The sequence below is a fragment of the Astatotilapia calliptera genome, chromosome 3, assembly GCF_964374335.1.
Source record: "Astatotilapia calliptera chromosome 3, fAstCal68.1, whole genome shotgun sequence".
Taxonomy (NCBI): Eukaryota; Metazoa; Chordata; class Actinopteri; order Cichliformes; family Cichlidae; genus Astatotilapia; species Astatotilapia calliptera.
The window spans coordinates 13476741-13497661 of NC_137424.1; the positions used below are offsets into that span (position 1 = coordinate 13476741).

Sequence of the window (20921 nt, forward strand, 5' to 3'; positions counted from 1 at the left end):
TGCTTTTAGCTCCAAACTGTTTCAAATGGTTTGTCAGCAAGCTGACCTCTGACCTCTGCAGTACTAACTCCTGACCCGTACAAAGAGCGGGCGTTTCTGACCTTTGACCTGCAGCTGTATGTCTCTCAGTCTCAGTTCTTCTCTCCGTCACTGATGGAGCAGGTGTAGTTGCTGCTGACAGTCAGTCGTTTGTTTTCTCAGAGTGAGGCTGAAGTCTGAACTGTTCAGAGCATCAGGTCTCATCAACGTGCGCTGCTGTAACGCCGCTTTGTCCTCTGAGATCACCAGGTATGAAACCTGAGTGCTGACAGAGCAGCATGTTCCCCCTCATTCACCTCCACCACCACAGCCAAGGCATGCTGGGAAACTGAGGACACACAGACGGAGAACTGAAGTGTCTGCTGTGTGTTCATCTCAGAGTCCTCACAGGTGACACATTAGCTCCAGAACACCAAGCCAGGTGTTTGAAGCCTGACAGGGATTCTTCCCATCCAGAGGGAGGATTTAGCTGCACAACAATGAACATTAGTGTGTAGTTTAGAAACACAGACTGTGCCTGCACTGCATCTAGTGAAGAAAACTGTTACTGCGAGAGAACGAGGCTCCTTTAAAGCAGCTGATATTAAGGTTGAAGAATCAACAATAAGCTGATGTAATCAACGTTTCACAAAATGGTCAGCAGCTAAAATCTGGAGCCGTTCTTTGGTGGTAATTAACAGTTTGTTCTTGTTAGCTAATTATGTAATTAAAGGTAGCAGCAGAAGCCTTGTGTTGAAAGCCCATTCACTCACACATTCACACAGTATGTGTGTGTCTGTGTTACACTGTGGACATCCCTTCTGTTGGAGCGCCATCTTGTGGCAGGTTTAAGAAATGTTATTCTTGTAAATCCAAACTGATGCACCTCCATAGCAGACTGTGGAGGCTTTCAGTGACATGAAGACTTGATTTATACTGTCATATTCTCCTGTTACACAAAGCACAGCACGCTGAACATGGATGAACTGAAACTCCCAGCATCTGACTGAGGAAAAGCACAAATCATTCTCACACTGACTCCTGCTTGATTTTAGATTTGCTTTCAAATCCTCACACTTTCATATGAAGCACTAAATGGGCTCCAGACTGTTTATCTCAGCTTCCTGTCAAACACACTGCTGCTCACACCGAGGCTCAGTTTACTCCTCCAGCCTGGCTTAACCTGCTGTCTGTTAAAAACAGTCCCACACTCCTCTGTTTAATCCTTCTGATCAGACTCTTTGATTTTGTATTGTTTTGACCTGAAGTTGTGTTTTTGACATGGTTCTGTCTGTGAAATAAAGCTCACACACACACTGCTACAGTCCTTCATACACTTAGAAACGAAGCTGCTCCTTTCCTCAGTGCTGACACATAAAGAAGAGTTGGTTTTATATCCAACACGTCTCTGTTCCAGAAAACAGCTTCAGCAGCCTCTGAGTCTGAACTTGGAGTTGGTTATAAGCCACAGGCCTGTGTGCACAGCAATGAGGAAATATAATGCAGTAAGTGAAACATGGATGTGTGTAACAGATTATCCCAAAGGTTGATTCTGTTCATCTGGACGTTCTCAGTGAAACATTTGGTCTCTCGGTCAGGTGACTCCTTTAGTCTCAGCTGACTGCAGCTTTCCAAACCTTTGTCACTGGATCACTCACTTCATCTCCAACGTGTCCCTGACACAGACAGCTGGAGCCGTTACAGCAAAATCATTGATCATCGTTTTTAGAACATTAGCTGGTGTTGGTGGGCAGGCTAGCAGTGCTAATTGTTAGCACTAGTTCTGCTGCTCTCCCTTTGTCTCTGTTATTGTTGGTCTTTAGTGAACAATAGAAAGTGTCTTCATGAGACTGTTGCCTAATGTTCAAATGTAGATAACACCACCTGCACCAACCTGTTACACAGCACAACCCTCTGGTGTAGCTTTGGCTGGAGCACATATTGGCAGCTCCAGTGACATCACTGGAAAGGAGACACCACTCCATGGTGACATCATCTCTACAGACTGTGGCTGTTACATATCCTCACCTGGTAATAATAAGACTGTCCTCAGCTGCACACAGCTCCAAGATGAACAAACTGAAGTAAATACAAATTAGAGTTACGATAGATTGAAATCTTGTAATCAGAGCTAATTCTTAGTGAAACTCTCACAACATCATATCCTGATCCTGGGTTAGTGTCTCAGTCTCAGATCACAACATCAGCACAGGCTTGGCTTGGGTGAGGTATTGAGTGGTTCTTGTCCATGACAGCTGCAGGTACAGTGCCATCAGCCATGCTGCACCACATGTCTGCCCAGGAACATTAGTGTGGCTGAGTCTCATGTAAACATTGTGCTAAAGTGGTGGGAAAGTGGCTGCAATACTCTCAGTATGATATCCACAAACCTCTGAGTGTCACAGAGTGGGCCTGTGCTCAGCTCACTGTGCCCCATTGAATTCTACTTGCATAGTTTTACAAGTAAAATTAAATATACAAGTTGCTCAATGATAAGTTATTGTAGTAACAACTAAGTCCATGGTCATTATTTGTTAATAGTAGCTTAAAGCTTCTGCACCAATCATGGAGCACCAGGTTTAGAGCATGTGGATCTACAAAAGTAAGTCCCAGTAAGATGGGCTGAGCCTTACATACTAGAAGAAACATGTCATTCCCAGCAGATGAAGCGCCCTTTAAAGCAGGATCTCACTTTAAACCTAAAGAACTTGCTATGAGCATGCAGTGCATTCATGGTTATTATTCATACGATTGTGGGTAGCTAATAAAGTGCAACTATCACATTACATTTTATTATTAAATTGTTGTTAACAATCCCTTCTCTTCTGCTTATCTAATTCATGGTTGCAGGATGGCTGACAGCTTCCATTAGGCAGGAGGTAATGTCCATTCTGGCCACAGTGCAACCCACAATGTGTAACTGACACTATTATATTGCATTATGTCACATTGTTACATCTTTTTAATAAATGATGACAGTCAGCTGAATTTGCTGCCCCCTTGGTGGAGGACATCAGGATCAGCAGCTGCTGCTCCATCACAAACACCACAGAAGAAGAACAACACTGGATCAGATTATCTGGACGTGTTTGACAGGGACAGTGTTCATGTTCATGGACATCAGGACAAAAACAGACGATGGAAACCTGCCAGATTTGAGCTAAACTGCTCGTTTCCATGTGTAGTCCCTGGGAGGTCACATGACCAACAAAGACACACAAGCTGTGTCCCAAAACATCGGCTGCATCCTCCGGAGGCCGCATTTGAAGGCCGATGACGTCACAGCCAGGCGACGAAGGCTGTCCCGATTCCTCGACTCCTTCAAATGCGTCCTTCATTCCCCCGAATTTGAAGGATGGGTCGAGTGTGTCCTTCGTGGCCCACCATATCCCAGAATTCATAGCGCGGCCCAGCCAAATTTCAGCTGCCAACAATGGCGGCTGCTACTAAGTTTTAAAATTTAACGAGGGAGTACTACTTACTTACAATGAATTCCTTACACTATATAATTTTCCCGTCAGTGTCGGGGAATTCTCAATGGTGCTTGGTGCCATACCCTCAGGGACTTTAATGTTATATAAAAACACTGACAGCTCAATATCTGCCTCAGTCACTCTCCCTGATCCAGCTGAGTCAGCAGTGGGAAAAATCTGCTTTTCACAGGAACTTGGTAACAGCAATAAGAGAAGACGTAGTTTATTCCAAGAAGATATCATGTCTCTCCCATATATAGAATATCTTACTGGAACCGACATGTTCCAGATATCACCTGGAAGACAGTCTGGATGATCCCATAAATATCTAATTGTGAACAAGGTGAAGGAAATCTCATATCATCAGATCATCCAGAAACTGTGGCACATCTCTTTTGGTTCCTCTACACAGAGATTCTGGAAGAATTTAGCAGTTTTGTTATTGTCTATAGTTTAAGGGAGTTTTCTTTACGATGGGAAAATGTTTTATTCTTTTTCTTTAAGTTCCCCAGGAAGAATGATAAATGTTTTTTTATAAAAAAAAATTGTTAATAATTTTAGCTATTTTATATCCATGAATGTAAGTTTATTAATAAAACACCATATTTCTGCCTTTTTATAAGGATATGAATTGTACATACAATCAATTTCAGACTCAACCAACAAAAAGCCTCTCAGAACAATATTTATATGTTGATTTTTTTCGCCTACTCATATCATAATTTTTTTACTCCTGGTTCTGTATGTTCATGTTCTGTTCTTTTGTAAACTTCATCTGTTTGTATGTTGTATACTCAGTGTGTTTCAATAAAGTTCGATTTAAAAAAAGGTACGTTCTAAACGAAGCTTCAGACGTCACTGATCACGTGACTCTGGCCAAACGAATCAAGCCTCGACACTGTGCTTCTGAAGCAGCGCGTTGATCTTTCTGACACACGCACCGGAGCGTCAGCTTCAAGCGGACCATCACTACCTCTCACATCTAAAGGTGTCAAGGTAACTTTGAACTGAGTTCAGTCAATCTGGAGTTTTTCCAAGTTTTCTGTTGCTCTCTGTGAGAGAAGAGCGTTAAAGGCGGGGCGAGTCCAGCAAAACAGGAAACCACAGCTGGGTGTGTGTAAGTGTGCAAACCAATAGAATGCATCGTGGTGGGGGGGGGGCATCACGGGCATTGGCAAGAAAAAAATAAAATAATCGGTCGTACCCATGCTTCCCCGACGTCATGCCAGCGCATATTGGGAAATTCGTAGGCACCGATCGGTTTTCTATCAGCCATTTGCTGGGAGTAAGGGCGCCCTCCGTTTGCGAGGTGCGTCTGCTGCTGGCGGCACAGGGAGGAGAGGGCGGGGCGGCGGGGAGTCTCTGGCTGGCTGGAGCGGCATCTAATAACCAACTCGCAAAACAAAATAAAAACAACACAACAAACAGCTATTATGATACAGACTTATAATCTGCACCGATGTTTTTTCTAAATTCTATAAAGTGAGCGCGAGAGCCCTCGGTGCGCCTGCGCGCTGCTGAAGTCAAAGTAAATTTTATTGTCATCTCCGCTACAGACAGTCCAGCATATAGAGAGACGAGACGACGAGGCTGCAGTTACAGCGGTGCAAGTAAACAAACAATAAATATAAGAAGAGTAAGAAAATAAATCTACACTTTAGGACTCGGGGTAAAGGATCAATAACAATTTAAATTTATAATTTACAGTTTGATGATTTAAAGTCTCACACAACCCGTCAAAAGGGGCGGGGCCGGCTGCTTCCAAGTAGAGCACATTTCATTTATAATGATGTAAATCCTATGGAACGCCAGGACTGCCATAATGAATTAATTAAATGTGTCAATAATTAATTAATTAAATGTGTCAATAATTAATTAAAATTGGAATTAATTAATTAAATAAATAGTTATGACACATGTAATTAATTAATTATTGACACATTTAATTAATTATTTATGTATTTCACATTTTAATTAATTATTGACACATTTAATTAATTATTTATTGACACATTTAATTAATTATTTAATGATATATTTATTTATTTCATTTTGGCAGTCCTGACGCCTGGCTCTCATCATGAAATAATTTTATCTGTCAGCCTCACCCATCAAACTCAGGGGGCGGGGTTAACGCTGATCGAGTCAAAACCATTGCTTTGGCCTGGTGGCCATTGTTTCTAGCACACAACAACCGGCATGTGGAAGCTAACAGAACTGAGCTTTGAAAAACCCTGTTTGTGTGTTACCAAATACCGTTTTAATATTTTTTTAGCCGAGGATGTAGTGGTTTAATCTTCATGTGTCTGGTCGGTTTGTCAAGATACAGCCTCTTTGCAAAAGTGCTTCGATGATTTCGGAGATGTCTGCCCAGTCTCACGGCAAAGCGTGGGATAGACCCGCTCGCCTCGCAAGCAATCCCACCGACAAAGCGCAGGCCCCGGTACACAGCTGTAGTAACCCCCGCTGACTTCTTTTACTGAGGTTATATTTATCGGTGTTTTATTTCCTGAAGTTCTTATGTGTCCTACGTGTTTCAGTCGCCAATTCTGAATTATAACTAACATTAAAAACATGTTTAAGGAGGAGAGAGAGCAAATAAATCTGTTTAACATCTGATCTTTGGGTTTTTGTTCAGTAATCAGCGTGACCTGTGTATAAACGCATAAAAGAGATAACGTTGGTGTTTCCGTCATGTAGTAACTGCTGGCTTTAACTGTACAAAGGTTGTTCCACACTATGAAACACATACAGACTTCATGATGTTCGGCTAATATTTTTATTGTGAATATTAATCATGCTGACCTCGCTCTGTACACCACGCAGCGAGGTCAGCATATCCACGATATCCTCAGCTCCATGAGTTAACACAAAGTTTCCCAGCTGACTATCTAACTGCCAACTATTCCAGAGACGTGAAAATATACAGCATAAAGAAAAGTGTAAGAGACTCAGCAGCAGATTAGAATAACAGTTATACATTTAATAAATCACCAAATGAATCCAAGAAACGAGCAAACCTGTTCCGACAATTTGAGTTTGTATTCCCTCAGCTGCAGACTCGCTGCTGTTTAAATGTTTGAAAAGGAAGATTAGATATAAAAAACGTCAAACATAGACTCAGTCTGCCTTCACATTTAATATGAGGCCAGCACGTATAGTGGCCTCAGCAGGCTATTACTGAAATACACGTGCTATATCATAAACTATGATATAAATAGGGAGGTCCTATTAACATGTTTAGTTTTAAAGGACACCTTCCTGCCTTTAGTCTCATTCATGAGCAGTATTAGTTTTCTTCTAACATCCAGAAGTCTGCACGATGTGTTTCATAGTTTGTAACAAGCCTTTGACAGGTAAACATAACATGACCGAAAAAGCAAAAAAAAAAAAAAAAAAAAAGAGAGAGAGAGTTGACATAAGAAGAGAAAATTCTCTCAATTATGGAGACAGACAAATGGTTCATTTATGTTTGATGTGTGTTTATTCCTCCCTAAATATCGTCGGTGAAGTTCGCCATGCATGTCAGATTTTCCTGCGCATTTTTATACCTGTGCCAACAGAGAGAGAGAAAAAAATCACATTCTAACAGACAGCTGGTGCTTAGAATACAGTTGAATAACTGAAGGAAACGGTTTCCAGGGCCCAATCCGTGGATCGACTTCCTTCGAGGCGTGGACGTCTATCAGCAGAGAATGTACCTTCACCTATCAGCAGAGAATGTCCCTTAGTCTGTAACACAGTCAAATATATTCTCAAGCAATATTCAAGCATGCCATTCAGCGTGTTAGTACGAGCTCGGGAGGAGCTTGGGAGAACAAGAAAACAGAGACTGCTTCAGGTTGTCTTCCCAAAGTGACTCAACTTTATTCACAAGTACAACAGTTTATATAGAGGGTAAAATTCATGAGACAGCAGATTATCAGTTTAAACCAGTACAGACCAAGATAAGGCAGCGTCTTCCTGCCCTTGGGTGAAGAAGCATCCTTTGTGTAGTTTATCAGTTCAGCTACAATTGTGATTATCTCAGCGACATATTTTCAAGGCACAAAACAAAGAGTTCTTACATTAGTGAAATCTGAAACAAACCATTTGGCCTCAACAGGCGTCTAAAGGATTAAGAAACTAATGTAGCTGAGGGAGTGATCTCTGTGGTATTTCAACCTTGTACCAGCCTGTGATTCTCACACATCAATTCTTGGGTCAAAGAGAAAAATAACTAAAACAAAGGGGCCTTATTGAATGACAGAGTTTTCCTGCATAATGTCACTATAAAACAATATCCAGTAAATGCTCCCATGGTACTAAAATACCTAACAATAACTATTAAAAAACAGATGATATTTAGATGATAGTTCAGTCTAACACATGTGCCAGTGAACCATTAAACGTCTGTGAAACTATGCAGTTATGAAACGTAACTTTAACCTCAGCCAAACCGATTTGCTCAGTTGTAAATAAAACAGCGAAGTAAACGTGACCCGACAGACAGAACCTGAGTGAATGAAGTCCAGCGTTTAACCACTGAGAGCTAAAACTCAGCTGAGGTTTCAAAGCTGTGTGCCGGTGATTGGACATCAGCCGCTGATGAAGTTGTTCGCCTATAAAGTGCTCTGTAAGGAAACAAGCTCCAGCAGCTCTGCGCTCGGGGAAAACACTATATTTACTTATCTTGTGCAGAAAAATGCGCTGACATTGCTTTATATCGAGCACCGGCTGCCCAGTTAAACTGTGACTATCACCAGGAAACGTAGGCGTGTTTCTTGAATTAGCAGCAGGTGTTAAACAGCTGACAGATGAGGAGGAGGATGCATGCAGGTAAACTGAGGGTCTGTTAAGCTGATCGCTGGTTTCGTGAGAAAAATGTCAGCTCGTTCTTTATGTTACAGAAGCACAGAGACACAAGACCAGGCGGAAAGAGACGATCGTTCGGTTAAAATGAGAATCTGCGAATGCAACATGTGGAACACGGAGAGTGGAATATGTAAACAAACCGGTTAACGTAACCCCCTCGGTGCACTCTGCATGCTAACTGTTAGCAGAGCTAGTGAAATCTCTGAAAACATCTGAGCACTTTTGCAAACATGTTCTATGTTGACAACCTGACCAGACATACGTTGCGACATTCGCGGCTAAAACACTGTTAAAAGTGTAGCTGGTGACAGAAAAACGGGGTATTTTAAAACTACACCACCACCATTGCTGCCTGTGATTTGATCTGCATTCTGGGATAACTGGCTGCCCCAAGTCTACACAAGCAATCGATTTTCTAGGATCGACCTGTTTTGACTTACTTTGCACGGCAACCAATCAAATGTTAGAGAAGCTGCATGGGCAGCGTTAACCCCGCCCCCTGAGTTTGATGGGTGAGGCTGACAGATAAAATTATTTCATGACGAGAGCCAGGCGCCAAGACTGCCAAAATGAAATAAATAAATATATCATTAAATAATTAATTAAATGTGTCAATAATTAATTAAATGTGTCAATAATTAATTAAAATGTGAAATACATAAATAATTAATTAAATGTGTCAATAATTAATTAATTACATGTGTCATAACTATTTATTTAATTAATTAATTCCAATTTTAATTAATTATTGACACATTTAATTAATTATTTAATGGTGTATTTAATTAATTCATTATGGCAGTCCTGGCGTTCCATACAAAACTGACTAACTTTTGTCAATGTCAAATAAACTGAGAACTAAAAGGAAATTCTCAATCTCTCCTTGTTGTATAGCTTAGCTTTTCAAACAGTTTTAACAGTTACTTTAGTCTGACAAAAGCCGAATGACGAATTAGCGCTTCCAGTCAGAGACTGAGGCTACGTCCACTCGTACACGGGTATTTTTGAAAACGGAGATTTTCCGTTTTCGTTTTAAAAAATAATCCCGTCCACACATAAAGGCAGAAATGAAGGAAAACGCTGCTATGAACATGCCAAAGCAGCAGGTGGCGCTAGATTCCTAACCGTGCAGAAATGTTGGCCAATCAGAAGTCTAGAAGCCTCGGTAGGAAAAAGTAAACAAAGCTGGGGCATAGAAGCAGAACAGAGTCGTATGTGTGGAGGGACAGTAACTGTGTGTATATGTAAGCATTTAAACACTGCAGAGAGTAGAATAAACAGTATTGTAGAAATTCATTTCACCGAAACAATAACGTGGCGCACAGTGTGACGCATGCACCAGTTTATTGTATTTCCAGACTTGCTTTCGGCACAATTTACAGTGCACGCTACTCTGTTTTTTGTCAGACTTGAAATAGCCGAAATACCTTCACACTACGGAGCTTCTCTGGCTCTTCCGTTCGACAATCTCTCCGGCATTGGAACCATCATCTGTTTTCTCTTCGGTCACGCTCGGTTGATTTTTCTAGTCGGCACGCTCATTTCCTCCATTACCCGCTGGCTGCTTCCCAAACAAACACACGTGCGGCTTGGCACTTGTGCTGTACGTAACAAGTCACGCGACGTGACGCTGCAGCTGTGATTGGTTCGGCTCTGCGCTACTTAGTTTGGATTGGCTGACCTTTTTTTTTTTTTTTTTTTTTAAGAGGACAAGAGCGGCGAGGTCTATCGCGATAGCTTAATTTCTCTATCGAGTAAAAGTTATATCGCGATACATATAGTTATCGTTCTATCGCCCAGCTATACGTCAAAGTCAGAGAGAATTCATGACGATGTTCATCAAACGTAAAGCGTAGTTTGGATCTTCTTCTGCTGCTGGTTCAGTCAGTTTTGGTTGGAGACAGATGAAACCTGCAGCTTCAGGATCTGTGAGCTGTCCACTTTCAGCCCCGACGGCGTGTCCGTGTACGTGCCGTCGAGTGAACGATCCACGCTCTGTGTTTCCATCTTTGTGTGTTTAGCTGCTCTCATTTACTGTTTTGTCTGGTTGGTTGTTGTTGAAATACTTTTGGGAGCTTTAACCTGAGATTCTGGCAAAATACATTTATATTAAAAATCGATTCAGGATTGAATGAATCAACATCGCTTTATTCAAATTAAAACCATTTAAATAGGAAAATCCATTTTTTTACACCCGCCTCTAATGTTGGGTAATGTCAGCTGGTCCATGTGCAGCTGGCTGTGAGGCTCAGGGAGCGTCTACAAAGTGCAACACTGAAAGAACATCATCCATAAATATTGAGGAATAACTGGACTCTCATACAGCGAGACTCAAATGCCTTTAAACATCAGCTCATCCTGCTGATCCAAGTCCAACACTGAGTTTGTAAAAACATGTTTGTCAATCATTTTGTTTGGTTTGTGAGGAAAATGATTCAATAACTTGCTGCTAATACACAACATTTCATCATATTTCCTCATAAGCCTCTTTTGTCTGACCATTTGATCCCATTTGAATTTGCAATAAAGGATCCACAGAGTTTGGTGACAATAATGACAGTAGATGTTTGTGTGAAAGTGCTGGAAGCAAATGAGTGTGTGATGTTCTTTCAGTGTTGCACTTATCTCGGCTTGTGTATGGGTTTCTGCCGTCTTCCAGGTCGGATAGTCTGATGAATAGAGCCGTTGCCAGTAGTAAGAAGCCAGTCATCACCTGAGAACACCTCATGCTTGAGGTTGGTTTCACCCAAATGTATCAGTAAGCCTTAAGTTGGTCAATGGCTGGAGAGAATGAGAGTGCGAGCTGAGCTCAATCAGCACTCCTCCCTCGTCACTGGACCTACTGATACCTGGGGAAACACCCCTTACACTCCACTGCAAGAAAGCTCTACTTTCTCGCAGTGGCTCTGATGAATCCAAGATGGTCTCTCTGCAATTTTACAGGCTGTGGGTGTAGTCAATAACACCCGATAGGGACCCTCCCAGTGAGACAAGCCCCAATTCCTCCTCTGGAGCACCCGTATTAGAACCCAATCGCCTGGTTTCAACCTGCAAGAGACTAGAGAAGCGTCGCAGGGCAGTTCAAAACAATATCCCTATTTTCTAGTAGTTTTGCCATCCATTCTGCCAGAGTTGTTTCTCTGGCAGATTTTTCTACTGGTTCACTTGCATCGATTCATGCATCTTTTCACTGAGTTCTGATTCAAACTATCTCACTTCTGATTCTTTCCAAAAATAATTTCACATGTAACAATTTGTGTATGTGTGTTTTCTATTAATGTAATTTTCACTTATTTTCTCTCTTTATTTTACCTTCCTTTTGTTTACCTCTTTGTTTGTGACGTGGACATCCCTAAATCATCCTGAGTTCCGGCTTCAATTTCAACCCAATTTTACCCTCTATTCTCGCAGTCGAACTCGTCTGGGCTTCACCTCTCACTGGTCCCTGTCCCTCTCTTCACAGTGTCCTGTGTGGCCTTCAAATCTCCAACAACACAGTCTGTTCCTTCTCTGTTTCTTTTCAGTATTTGCCTTTTAGATTAAGTCCCAGCCTGGCCAAACATCACATTCAGTGCCTTTAAACAGTTATGTCACACTGTCCTTACCAGCCTGCAGTTCACCGTGCATTTTCCATCACGTGGTTTCTTCCATCCTGCTGCTGGTGTCATCAGTGTGGTTTCAGTTGCACTGTCTTTTTGCCTGCTGTTAATTCTTCAAGTCCACGATGTTCTGTTGGTCTTCATCAGGAGATTGACTGTCCTATGAGCTTCTTCTCAGGATCGGGACAAGTGGGAGGTCAAGCTGTAAAATTTTAAGCCAAAATCTGGCCTATTTTTCTCCCAATTATGTTAATCTATGGTTTTGCCGCTGTACTCAAAATCCAGGTTGAGGAAAGTCCACCTTTATTTATCTGTAACCTGTATTGACACACTAAAGCATACAATTAATATCCTTTTCATTTCTTTTCTTAAAACCTCCATTTGCTTTATCTGCCTAGAGTTTAACTCATCTCTCTCTCTGGGTGCTCACTTGTCACAGTGAGTCTCCTTTTATGGGCATGCAAAGTTCCTGTCACACACACCATTTCCTGTCACACACACACAGCACTCAGAGCCATATTTCCTGTTTCTCTCTTTCGTGTTTCTACAGGCTAATCAAACTCTTATAACATCACTCATGCATTTCTTAACTTAGAAGCACTTTCAAACTTTAAAACATCCTACTTTGCATCACCAAAGAAATACCTCTCACCCCTTTATTTATCATTCAAAACCTTCTACTCACAGCATTCACACACTTACACTGTTACAGGAGTTAGAAATATACCTCAAAATACGCTTTCCTAAGAGTATTTTAGACGTGCCTTTCATAATCAGAACGAGCAAGTCAAAGAAAAACAATTGAAACCTCTATTAATTCTCACAGCACACACATTCAACAATGTTTGCAGCAATATTTATAAAACCAACTGTGGTTTAAGCAGTTCACCGCTTACTAATTTGCATTTTCTGAGTCTCTGTTTTATGGTGCCGTTAGTTCTCACAAATTCTTTTGCTGAAGTTTCAAAGTTTAGGGTGTAAAAGTGTGTATTAATCTATATTATCCCTGCTGATGACACAGGACTAATCCCATGTGTCACTAATGCTGTTGTTCTGTTTAGGGATTTGGGAAGTACTATTCAATAGTTAGGATCATCTTACTCAGCAAACAGATAATTTAGAATTCATCCAATCGGCACAGATTTGCTTTTTCTCTGAACAGGTTTGTGCCTACCTTTTTAGACCGGTCTTCTGTTTGCCTCACATCAGATCCAACCTTCGGTCACATTCGTTCTCTGTTGCATGGCGAACCAGGCAGTTTATTATAATATTTTATTTATATTTTATTTTGTGTCCATCAAGGGCTTCGGGTGATCTGCAGCTTCACCCTTTCCCAAGCTGGAGACATTTACTTTTTCACACACTTTCCTTGGCTGAACAATGACACAGCCTTAATGTACCTTATGCATCTCTCTGTTTTATTTAAAAGCTTTTCGTGTGAATTATTTGCTTTCATTCATTCCATACATTCTGTACATGGTCGTCATGCCAACTATGTTTCATTGTTAATATCAGTTTACAGGTTGTTATCCTTGCTATTATTACTTTGAATATGTTAAAAATAAACTCTAATGTAATTTAGCCTTTGTTTATTTTATTGTTGTACTTCTTGTATTTATATCTATTCGGTGGCGTCTGTTTCCAACCTTTTTAAACTACTTTAAACTACTTTAAAGAACGGGTGGTGGATTAATAAAAGGATGGCGAGGACTGCACAGTGTCTCGTCTTCTGGTTTTACTAAACTAGCAGTTAAGTACTGTTTTTCTGACTGTTTATCTTTTTTCTCTTGTTTTTTCTCACCTAACTGCTTCTTCTTTCCAGGCCTGGAAATATTCTAATTCTTGTGTACGTTTTCCTTTCTTTTTTAAGTTTTTTGTTGATCCTATTTCTTTCAAAAGAGCTTCTTTCAGTTGTGTTAACGCTGAGGGGCTGCACTGATTTGTCCGGTGCCTGGACATTTCTTTTCTAGCCACTGCTCGTCAGCATTGAGTTTTGTGGGCTGGTCTCACAGCCAGCTGCACATAGAGACCAGTGTTGTTAGTCCAGGTCAGAAGATGACTTGTTGGAATGAAAATGAGCTTGTAGTTTGTCTGCTTTAATAATGTGACTGGAAAAAGGTGTTGGACTTCAAATATGTCCATTTCTTTCACACTTCACCTTTAAAAGTGAAGCCTTGTGGTTCCTGGAAGGAAAAACACGACTTTTTCAAGTCTTTGTCCTGTTTTTATGATAAATGTACGACTTTAATGTGAAACATTCAGAGTTTTTCTCTTGTTGTGTTTGTTTGAAGCTGCTTCCTGTTGGCTTCAGCTGTTTGGAGTTTCCATTTTCTAAACTTCTACATTCTGAACCTTCTTCAGCTCTGAACAGATGATGAAACACTGAATGATTTCAAGCTCACACTTTGTCTAATAAACTTACATCTTTCATTCTTTATACAGATTGAGGGACTGTGGTTTGTCAGATATCAGCTGTGATTATCTGGCAGCAGCACTGAAGTCCAACCCCTCCCATCTGAGACAGCTGGACCTGAGCTGCAACAAAAAGCTGCAGGATTCAGGAGTGAAGCATCTGTGTGGTTTCCTGGAGAGTCCAGGATGTAAACTTGAAACTCTGAGGTCAGTCAGCATGTTTTAGTTGTGCTGAGATGAATATGATGTGAAAGTTGTGCTGACACTAAACTGCAGACATCAGGCTGATATTATACTGATCCACACTGAGGATCTTCATGGTAAAGTCTGTTTTCTTCTTCTCTGGTTTAGTCCATTGACTGCAGCAGAACAATGTTCACATTTCAAACCTTCAAAGAAGAAGAAAAATCCTCCACTGGATAATTCACTGTGAAACTCTCCAACTCTTCATTCCACCTTAAAGTCTGTCTGACACTGAAATCCAAAGCAAAATGTGCGTTTGCTTTACAGACAGCAGTCCAACACAAACATACACACATCATCCAAAACACAGTCCAACATCCAAATCTCCTCCACTGCCAGCATGAATGATGGGAAAGAGAAGGAGGAACACTCTGACATTCAGGGTTAGAATGAGTTTCATGAAGCAGACTGTGAAGATCAAAGCTGCATTAGAAAGCTTACATGAATGAATGAGTGGACAGAAGTGGACAGAGATCATCTGAAGCACTTCAAAGGCTTTAAATCAGCACATTTCTCTTTATTCTTTATCAACTCTGTTAGTTTCTCTCAGTTTTCTGTGGAATGAAGCTAACAGCAGGCTAATAAGATGCTGACCAATAGGTTTCTATTAAAGGTTGTAATTTGTATATGAAAAAGTGCTTTGGCTCAGCAGGGATCAGCTTACAGGTAGAATACAGCTGCTGGATGGGATTAGCATGTCATAGCTATCTACCAAACTGCTAACTGGGGGATTTCAGGCCATCTATGGATCATTTTTGCTAACTGTTTATTCAGCTTAGGCTCACAGGGCTGCAGCCTGTGCCCTAGCTGTCATAGGGCAAGAGGCGTGGTCCACCTGCACAGGTGAGCAGTCCATCACAGGGCCAACAGAGAGAGACAGAGAAGCACTCTCTCACATCCACACCTACAGCCAATTTAGAAGCACCAATGAACCTAAGCAGCATTTCATTGGACTGTGGGAGAACATCGAACCTCCACAGAAAGGCCAACAAGCTTCAACCTACAACCTTCTTGCTTTAAGGCACTAGTGCCAACCACTTTTCCCCATTTCAGCCCAAATCCTGCATCTTCCTGTTTCTGACTCCAGGCCAGCTCCACTAACACTTTCTCATCAGACACTGCCACCTAGTGGAGGAAGTCTTAGTTCCATTTGAAGCTTCAGATTACAGTTAGTTCCTTTACAAAGAGGTGGAGGTGGTGGGGCCACAGCACCATCACCACTGAATGCCATAGGACACTTAACCTTTGTTTCCATATGCTGGGAACTTCCTGTTGTTCCAAGGAGGACTGGAAAATGTGTGAAACTCTCCCAGTCAGTTCCTCACAGCACACTTCAATCATTTCCCTCCCACAGCATCAGGACCAGGGCTTTTTCTCTCTTTGGTCCCACTAAGAGATTTCCACAGAAACACCTCATCAGTGGGACTCTCAGAGCTACCAGCCCTTTGCTACAATCACAAAGCTCTTCATTGAAATCAATGATATCAAAGCTGGAATCAAATGAGTCCAAGTCTTCTGCTGATTCAGCATCACATTCATCTTTGCTCCTTGTTCTGCATCCCCACCATGGACTTCATTCCTTTCCAAGCCAGCCTTGAGTGTCCTTTATTCAGCTCATCCTCTGCTTTACTTTTACACCTGATTTTAGCTGCTTTATCTCTCTTTCAACAAGTTTCTGTGCCTCAATCTTTTTCTTCTCTCCCTCATAACAAGACAGCTTCTTCTGCCTGAGAACATGTTGGAGTGATTTACTAATCCAGGGCTGCTTATTGGGGAAAATACTTCCTGTTTCCAAAGTAATCCCCATTTTTCCCAGAAAGAAATATAAGTAGAAATCGATGATCTAAGTGAGAACATGAGCCTTTAAAAAGTCCCAGTGGGTGCAGTCAAAGCAGTCCCTCAGTCCCAGTATAGAGTCTTTGGTCCAGACTGGAACAACTGTGTGCCCAGTTTGAGCTCTCTTCAGTCCTGTGACCTGACAGACCCAGAGGGGCCATCACATCACATTTAGAAGCTCCCCTAATGGAGCCACAACACATGTCCAACACTTAGTCTGTCTTGTTGGACCAACTGGAAGATATGATTCAAGGACTTAGTCACAGAACAGAGATTCAAATCTCCAAAATCCAACTGGCTGCATCAGGACATATAGTCTGAAACTCTGCACAGTTTCCTGTTTGAAGCTGCTTCCTGTTGGCTTCAGCTGTTTGGAGTTTCCATTTTCTAAACTTCTACATTCTGAACCTTCTTCAGCTCTGAACAGATGATGAAACACTGAATGATTTCAAGCTCACACTTTGTCTAATAAACTTACATCTTTCATTCTTTATACAGATTGAGTGTCTGTGGTTTGTCAAAGATCAGCTGTGATTATCTGGCAGCAGCACTGAAGTCCAACCCCTCCCATCTGAGAGAGCAGGACCTGTGGGGAAACAACCTGAAGTATCCAGATGTGAAGCAGCTGTCTGATCTTCAGCAGAGTCCAGACTACAGACTGGAGACTCTGGGGTCAGTAGAGTGATGGAGTGAGTGGGTGGTGCTGTCAGCAGTATTGTACTAAACACAGTCAGTATGAAACAAAGATCCAGTGTTTCCTGTAAAGCTGCAGCTTCTCAGTGAAGCTGTGAGAGGAGAATGGTGACAGGCTTCAGGATTGGACACAAACACTTCCTGTTTCTGACCTTTATGGTCACCATAGTAATGGCTGACACGCTCTGATCAAACACTGTCAACAGCCAATCAGCTCTCTGAGCAAAGCAGCACGCAGACCAATGACTGCATTCATTTCCAAGTTTAAAGCAGTGAAGAACACAGTCTGTAGGTGAGGAAGAATTTAGTGAGAGCAGATGTTTGGATGGAATTCCTCCAGTTAACAGCTGGAACCGTCCATCTGGATTGTTGGGCTTGTTGTTGGGGTTCCTACAGAGCTCAGAGTGGACACATCAAGGTTCTTCTAATGAATGAAAGTCCAAACTCAACCTAGGAGGAAAAAACATTTTCATCAACTTCAATAAAAATCCAAAGATTAGAAAAAGTGAAGCAACAATGAGTCCTAGTACAGTCCCAGCACTGAAGTCCCTGCTGCTCTTTATACTGGATGTGCTGCATCACTGACTGACAACTGATGAAGAGTCTCTGGAAACACTTGTTTATCTCCTCTGCTCTTCCTTCTTCTCTCTGCAGGTGGAGCTGATGATGGTAAACAGGACGGTGTGTGTGCTGAGAGAGGAGGAGCTGTGTCCTGATGATCCAGAGAGGTTGAAGCAGCAGCAGCTTGTGTGTAGAGACGCTCTGACTGGGCCATGTTACTGGGAGGTGGAGAGGAGAGCTTCATCCAGCAGTGACTGACAGAGGAATGAGAAGAAGTGCAGATGACTGTCAGTGCTGCAGAGTGAACTGCTCTGAGAACAGCTCCACTGTCAGACACAATGTAGAGTCCAGCATCATCCCTGTGTGTCCCTCTGGATCTGACAGAGGATCATCAGTGTATCTGGACTGCTCTGCTGCTGCTCTGTCCTTCTACAGTCTCTGCACAGTCTCTGTCTGACTCTGGCTTCAGACCCTCCTGGATCAAACTCACCTGGAAAGACTTTCAAACATCACTCAATAGATTTGAATACAGAATATATTTGATATATACTGTAGATGTACTGTAGAGTTGCAGTTTGTCACTTGTAAATACAGTCTGTGAGCAGCTGTGAGCTGAAAGATCTTTCTAGAAACAAGAAATGTTTTCACTCTTCTGTTGCTTTTTCATATAATTCCACAACATTAATATTGATCCCACCTGTCTCACCTGTTTCATGCTTTTATACTGTCATGGATTGCTGTGTGGCAGGCAGAAGGAGGACCCAAAATGCAAAACTCACAGACACGGGGATGAACTCAAAAATCACAGCTTTAATGCTGGAGAGGCAGAACGTAGGAAATACAAAACTAAATACAAAGCTCGCCAAGAAACACAGGGACGAACACACACATCATGAGGGAGAACGTGTCACCGAACTGAGAGAGACATGTACATAAATACACAGAGGGTTAACGAGGGAAGTGGGAGCACACGGGGAACACAGCTGACACAGATAATCATAACGAGACAGGGCAGGAGTGAACACATGACGCATACTGACGAGACACTGTCAAAGTAAAACAGGAAGTACACAGAGGTTCAGACAGGAGGAGAGAGAGCACAGACATAACGGGCTGGGGAAAACATTAAATGAAACACGAGGGGAAACGAGGACTCACAGGGTCTCACAGGGCCCACCCTGATTTACGAATAAATTCTTTACAAATCCTACCATGTGAATTCATGGATTTTTTTTCACATTCTGTCTCTCACAGTTGAAGTGTACCTCTGGTGCAAATTACTGACCTCTGTCATCATTTTAAGTGGGGGAACTTGCACAATCGGTGGCTGACTAAATACTTTTTCGCCCCACTGTATACAAGAATGGACATATGGACCTTCTTTCACAGAAAAAACTCTGGTAGATGTTATTTTATATATTATGCTTTGGATGTTGTTCAGTATATTTCTATGCAAAACAAGAGGAACTTCAACACACAGCAGTATATTCACAGTTGAAACCAGATATTTGCATACACTTTATGGAAAACACAAGAACATTTTTTTACTGTACAACATCAATTTAGAGTAAACTTGTTTTGTTTTGGATAAATAAATATTGAAATATCTTTTGAATTAGTTAAATGTCAGAATAAAGAGAGACAGAGCTTCTATTTTTATCACTTTCATCAAATTTAGGAGTACATATACACTAAGTTTATTGTTAATTAATAAGAAAACGCCAGACGATTCCATTCTGAGCTGAAGAAGCTTCTGATAGGTTAGTAGAGCCCATGTGAGTAAACTGGTGGCACAGCTGTGGATGCATATAAGCCAAAACACAGAGCCTGTCTCTGTGACATGGGAACATCAAGAGATGTCAACCAAAACACCAGGAAAAGAATTGTGGAGCTCCATAAGTGTGGCTCAGTTTGAATACAATTTGGTGCCATTTACAATTAAGAAATACAGATAGTTTCTCTCTCTTTCTTAAATTTGACAAATATGTTTCTTTATATTTATCAACCTTAAAAAATAAACATTTAGTCTGATTTGATGTTACAATTAAAAAAGTATTTGTGTTTTTATCTGAAGAGTGTTTAAATATCTGGTTTCAATTGTCTATTTGATGATGTTGGTGTTTGGCGTGATTGTCAGCACAAAGAGGGAGAGAGAGGAACAGAGAGGGAGAGAGAGAGGAGAATGAGGACAGAACAGAGATGAACAAGAGCAGGTGAGACACACATGTTAGTCAAATGCTTGTTTACCAAAACTATCACCGTATCATAGGTCCTCATGTATCTCGTACCTAGTGTTTCTTTTTAGGTTTGTTATTTTTCAAATTATAATAATTATATAAACTTTTCTCAGTCTAAATAGTGGACTTTGGTAGAATTAAAAAAATAAGTGTAGTGCAGGTCTATGATGATTTTTAGTGCTACTATCATCTAGTTCTGATTCTGGTTCTGTTTTGATTAAATTCTAAGTAGTCCTGATTTTGAACTGTTGTAGTCCTGTTTTAGTTCTGGATCAGTCCTGGATCTGGTTGAATTTGGGGAGTTGGCGGGACACACTCTATGTCTATCAAAAATTGGAAACTGTTTCGCTCAGTCGTCTGTCCGGTGAAACCTCAACGTTACAGAGGTTTCACTCTGGGGCCTTGAAAGCTGGAGGTTGAACCCATACCCCCTCACCCTTGAAGAACGTTTATCATGGTTTAAGGATTTGTTTTTTATTCAGTGGTCAGACTGGAGAGCACTGCAGCGGGTGTTTAATGAGGTCGATAAGACTGTCAAGAGAGACAAGGTCAACTCTTCTTATGAGAATATTAGGAAGCGTCTTGTATATGATCAGCTCGCACATGGCCCGAAGATTGGTTTACCTTCTGCCATGTTCAGGCCAAAAATCATCCAAAACCCTGAGGACTGAAAAAAGAAAAAAAAATGGTAGGTTGTCTCTGTGTGAGAGACGTTGGCATTATACCCGATATTTTTAAAAAATGCAATGTGTGGATTTCTTTTACAGACAACATCTGCCATATTGTGGACCGCTCAGAGTCTCCCCCTCCAGCACTGCTAATCCAGACCCCACCGACTCCGCCCCCCTCTCCAGGATGCTCACAGGACTCTGCAGGATCACACCCGTCTGAGGAAACGGAACTCAACATTAAACTCGCAACCTTCCACCTGCTGTCGATGGCACTGAATGAGTACGTGCAGGAGATATGTTATGGATGCCAATCCGGTCACTCCA

The 20921-nt window shown here is 41.5% G+C and overlaps 1 pseudogene across 1 annotated transcript in view; it reads left to right on the forward strand.

The window, feature by feature from the left end:
• LOC145425145 (NACHT, LRR and PYD domains-containing protein 12-like) overlaps window positions 1-18328 on the forward strand; it is a 363340-nt pseudogene extending 345012 nt beyond the window's left edge. Inside the window, exon 9 of the transcript XR_013905812.1 lies at window positions 17783-18328. The product of XR_013905812.1 is annotated as an NACHT, LRR and PYD domains-containing protein 12-like (transcript). The remainder of the gene's footprint in view (window positions 1-17782) is intronic.
• Window positions 18329-20921: the final 2593 nt, after the last annotated feature.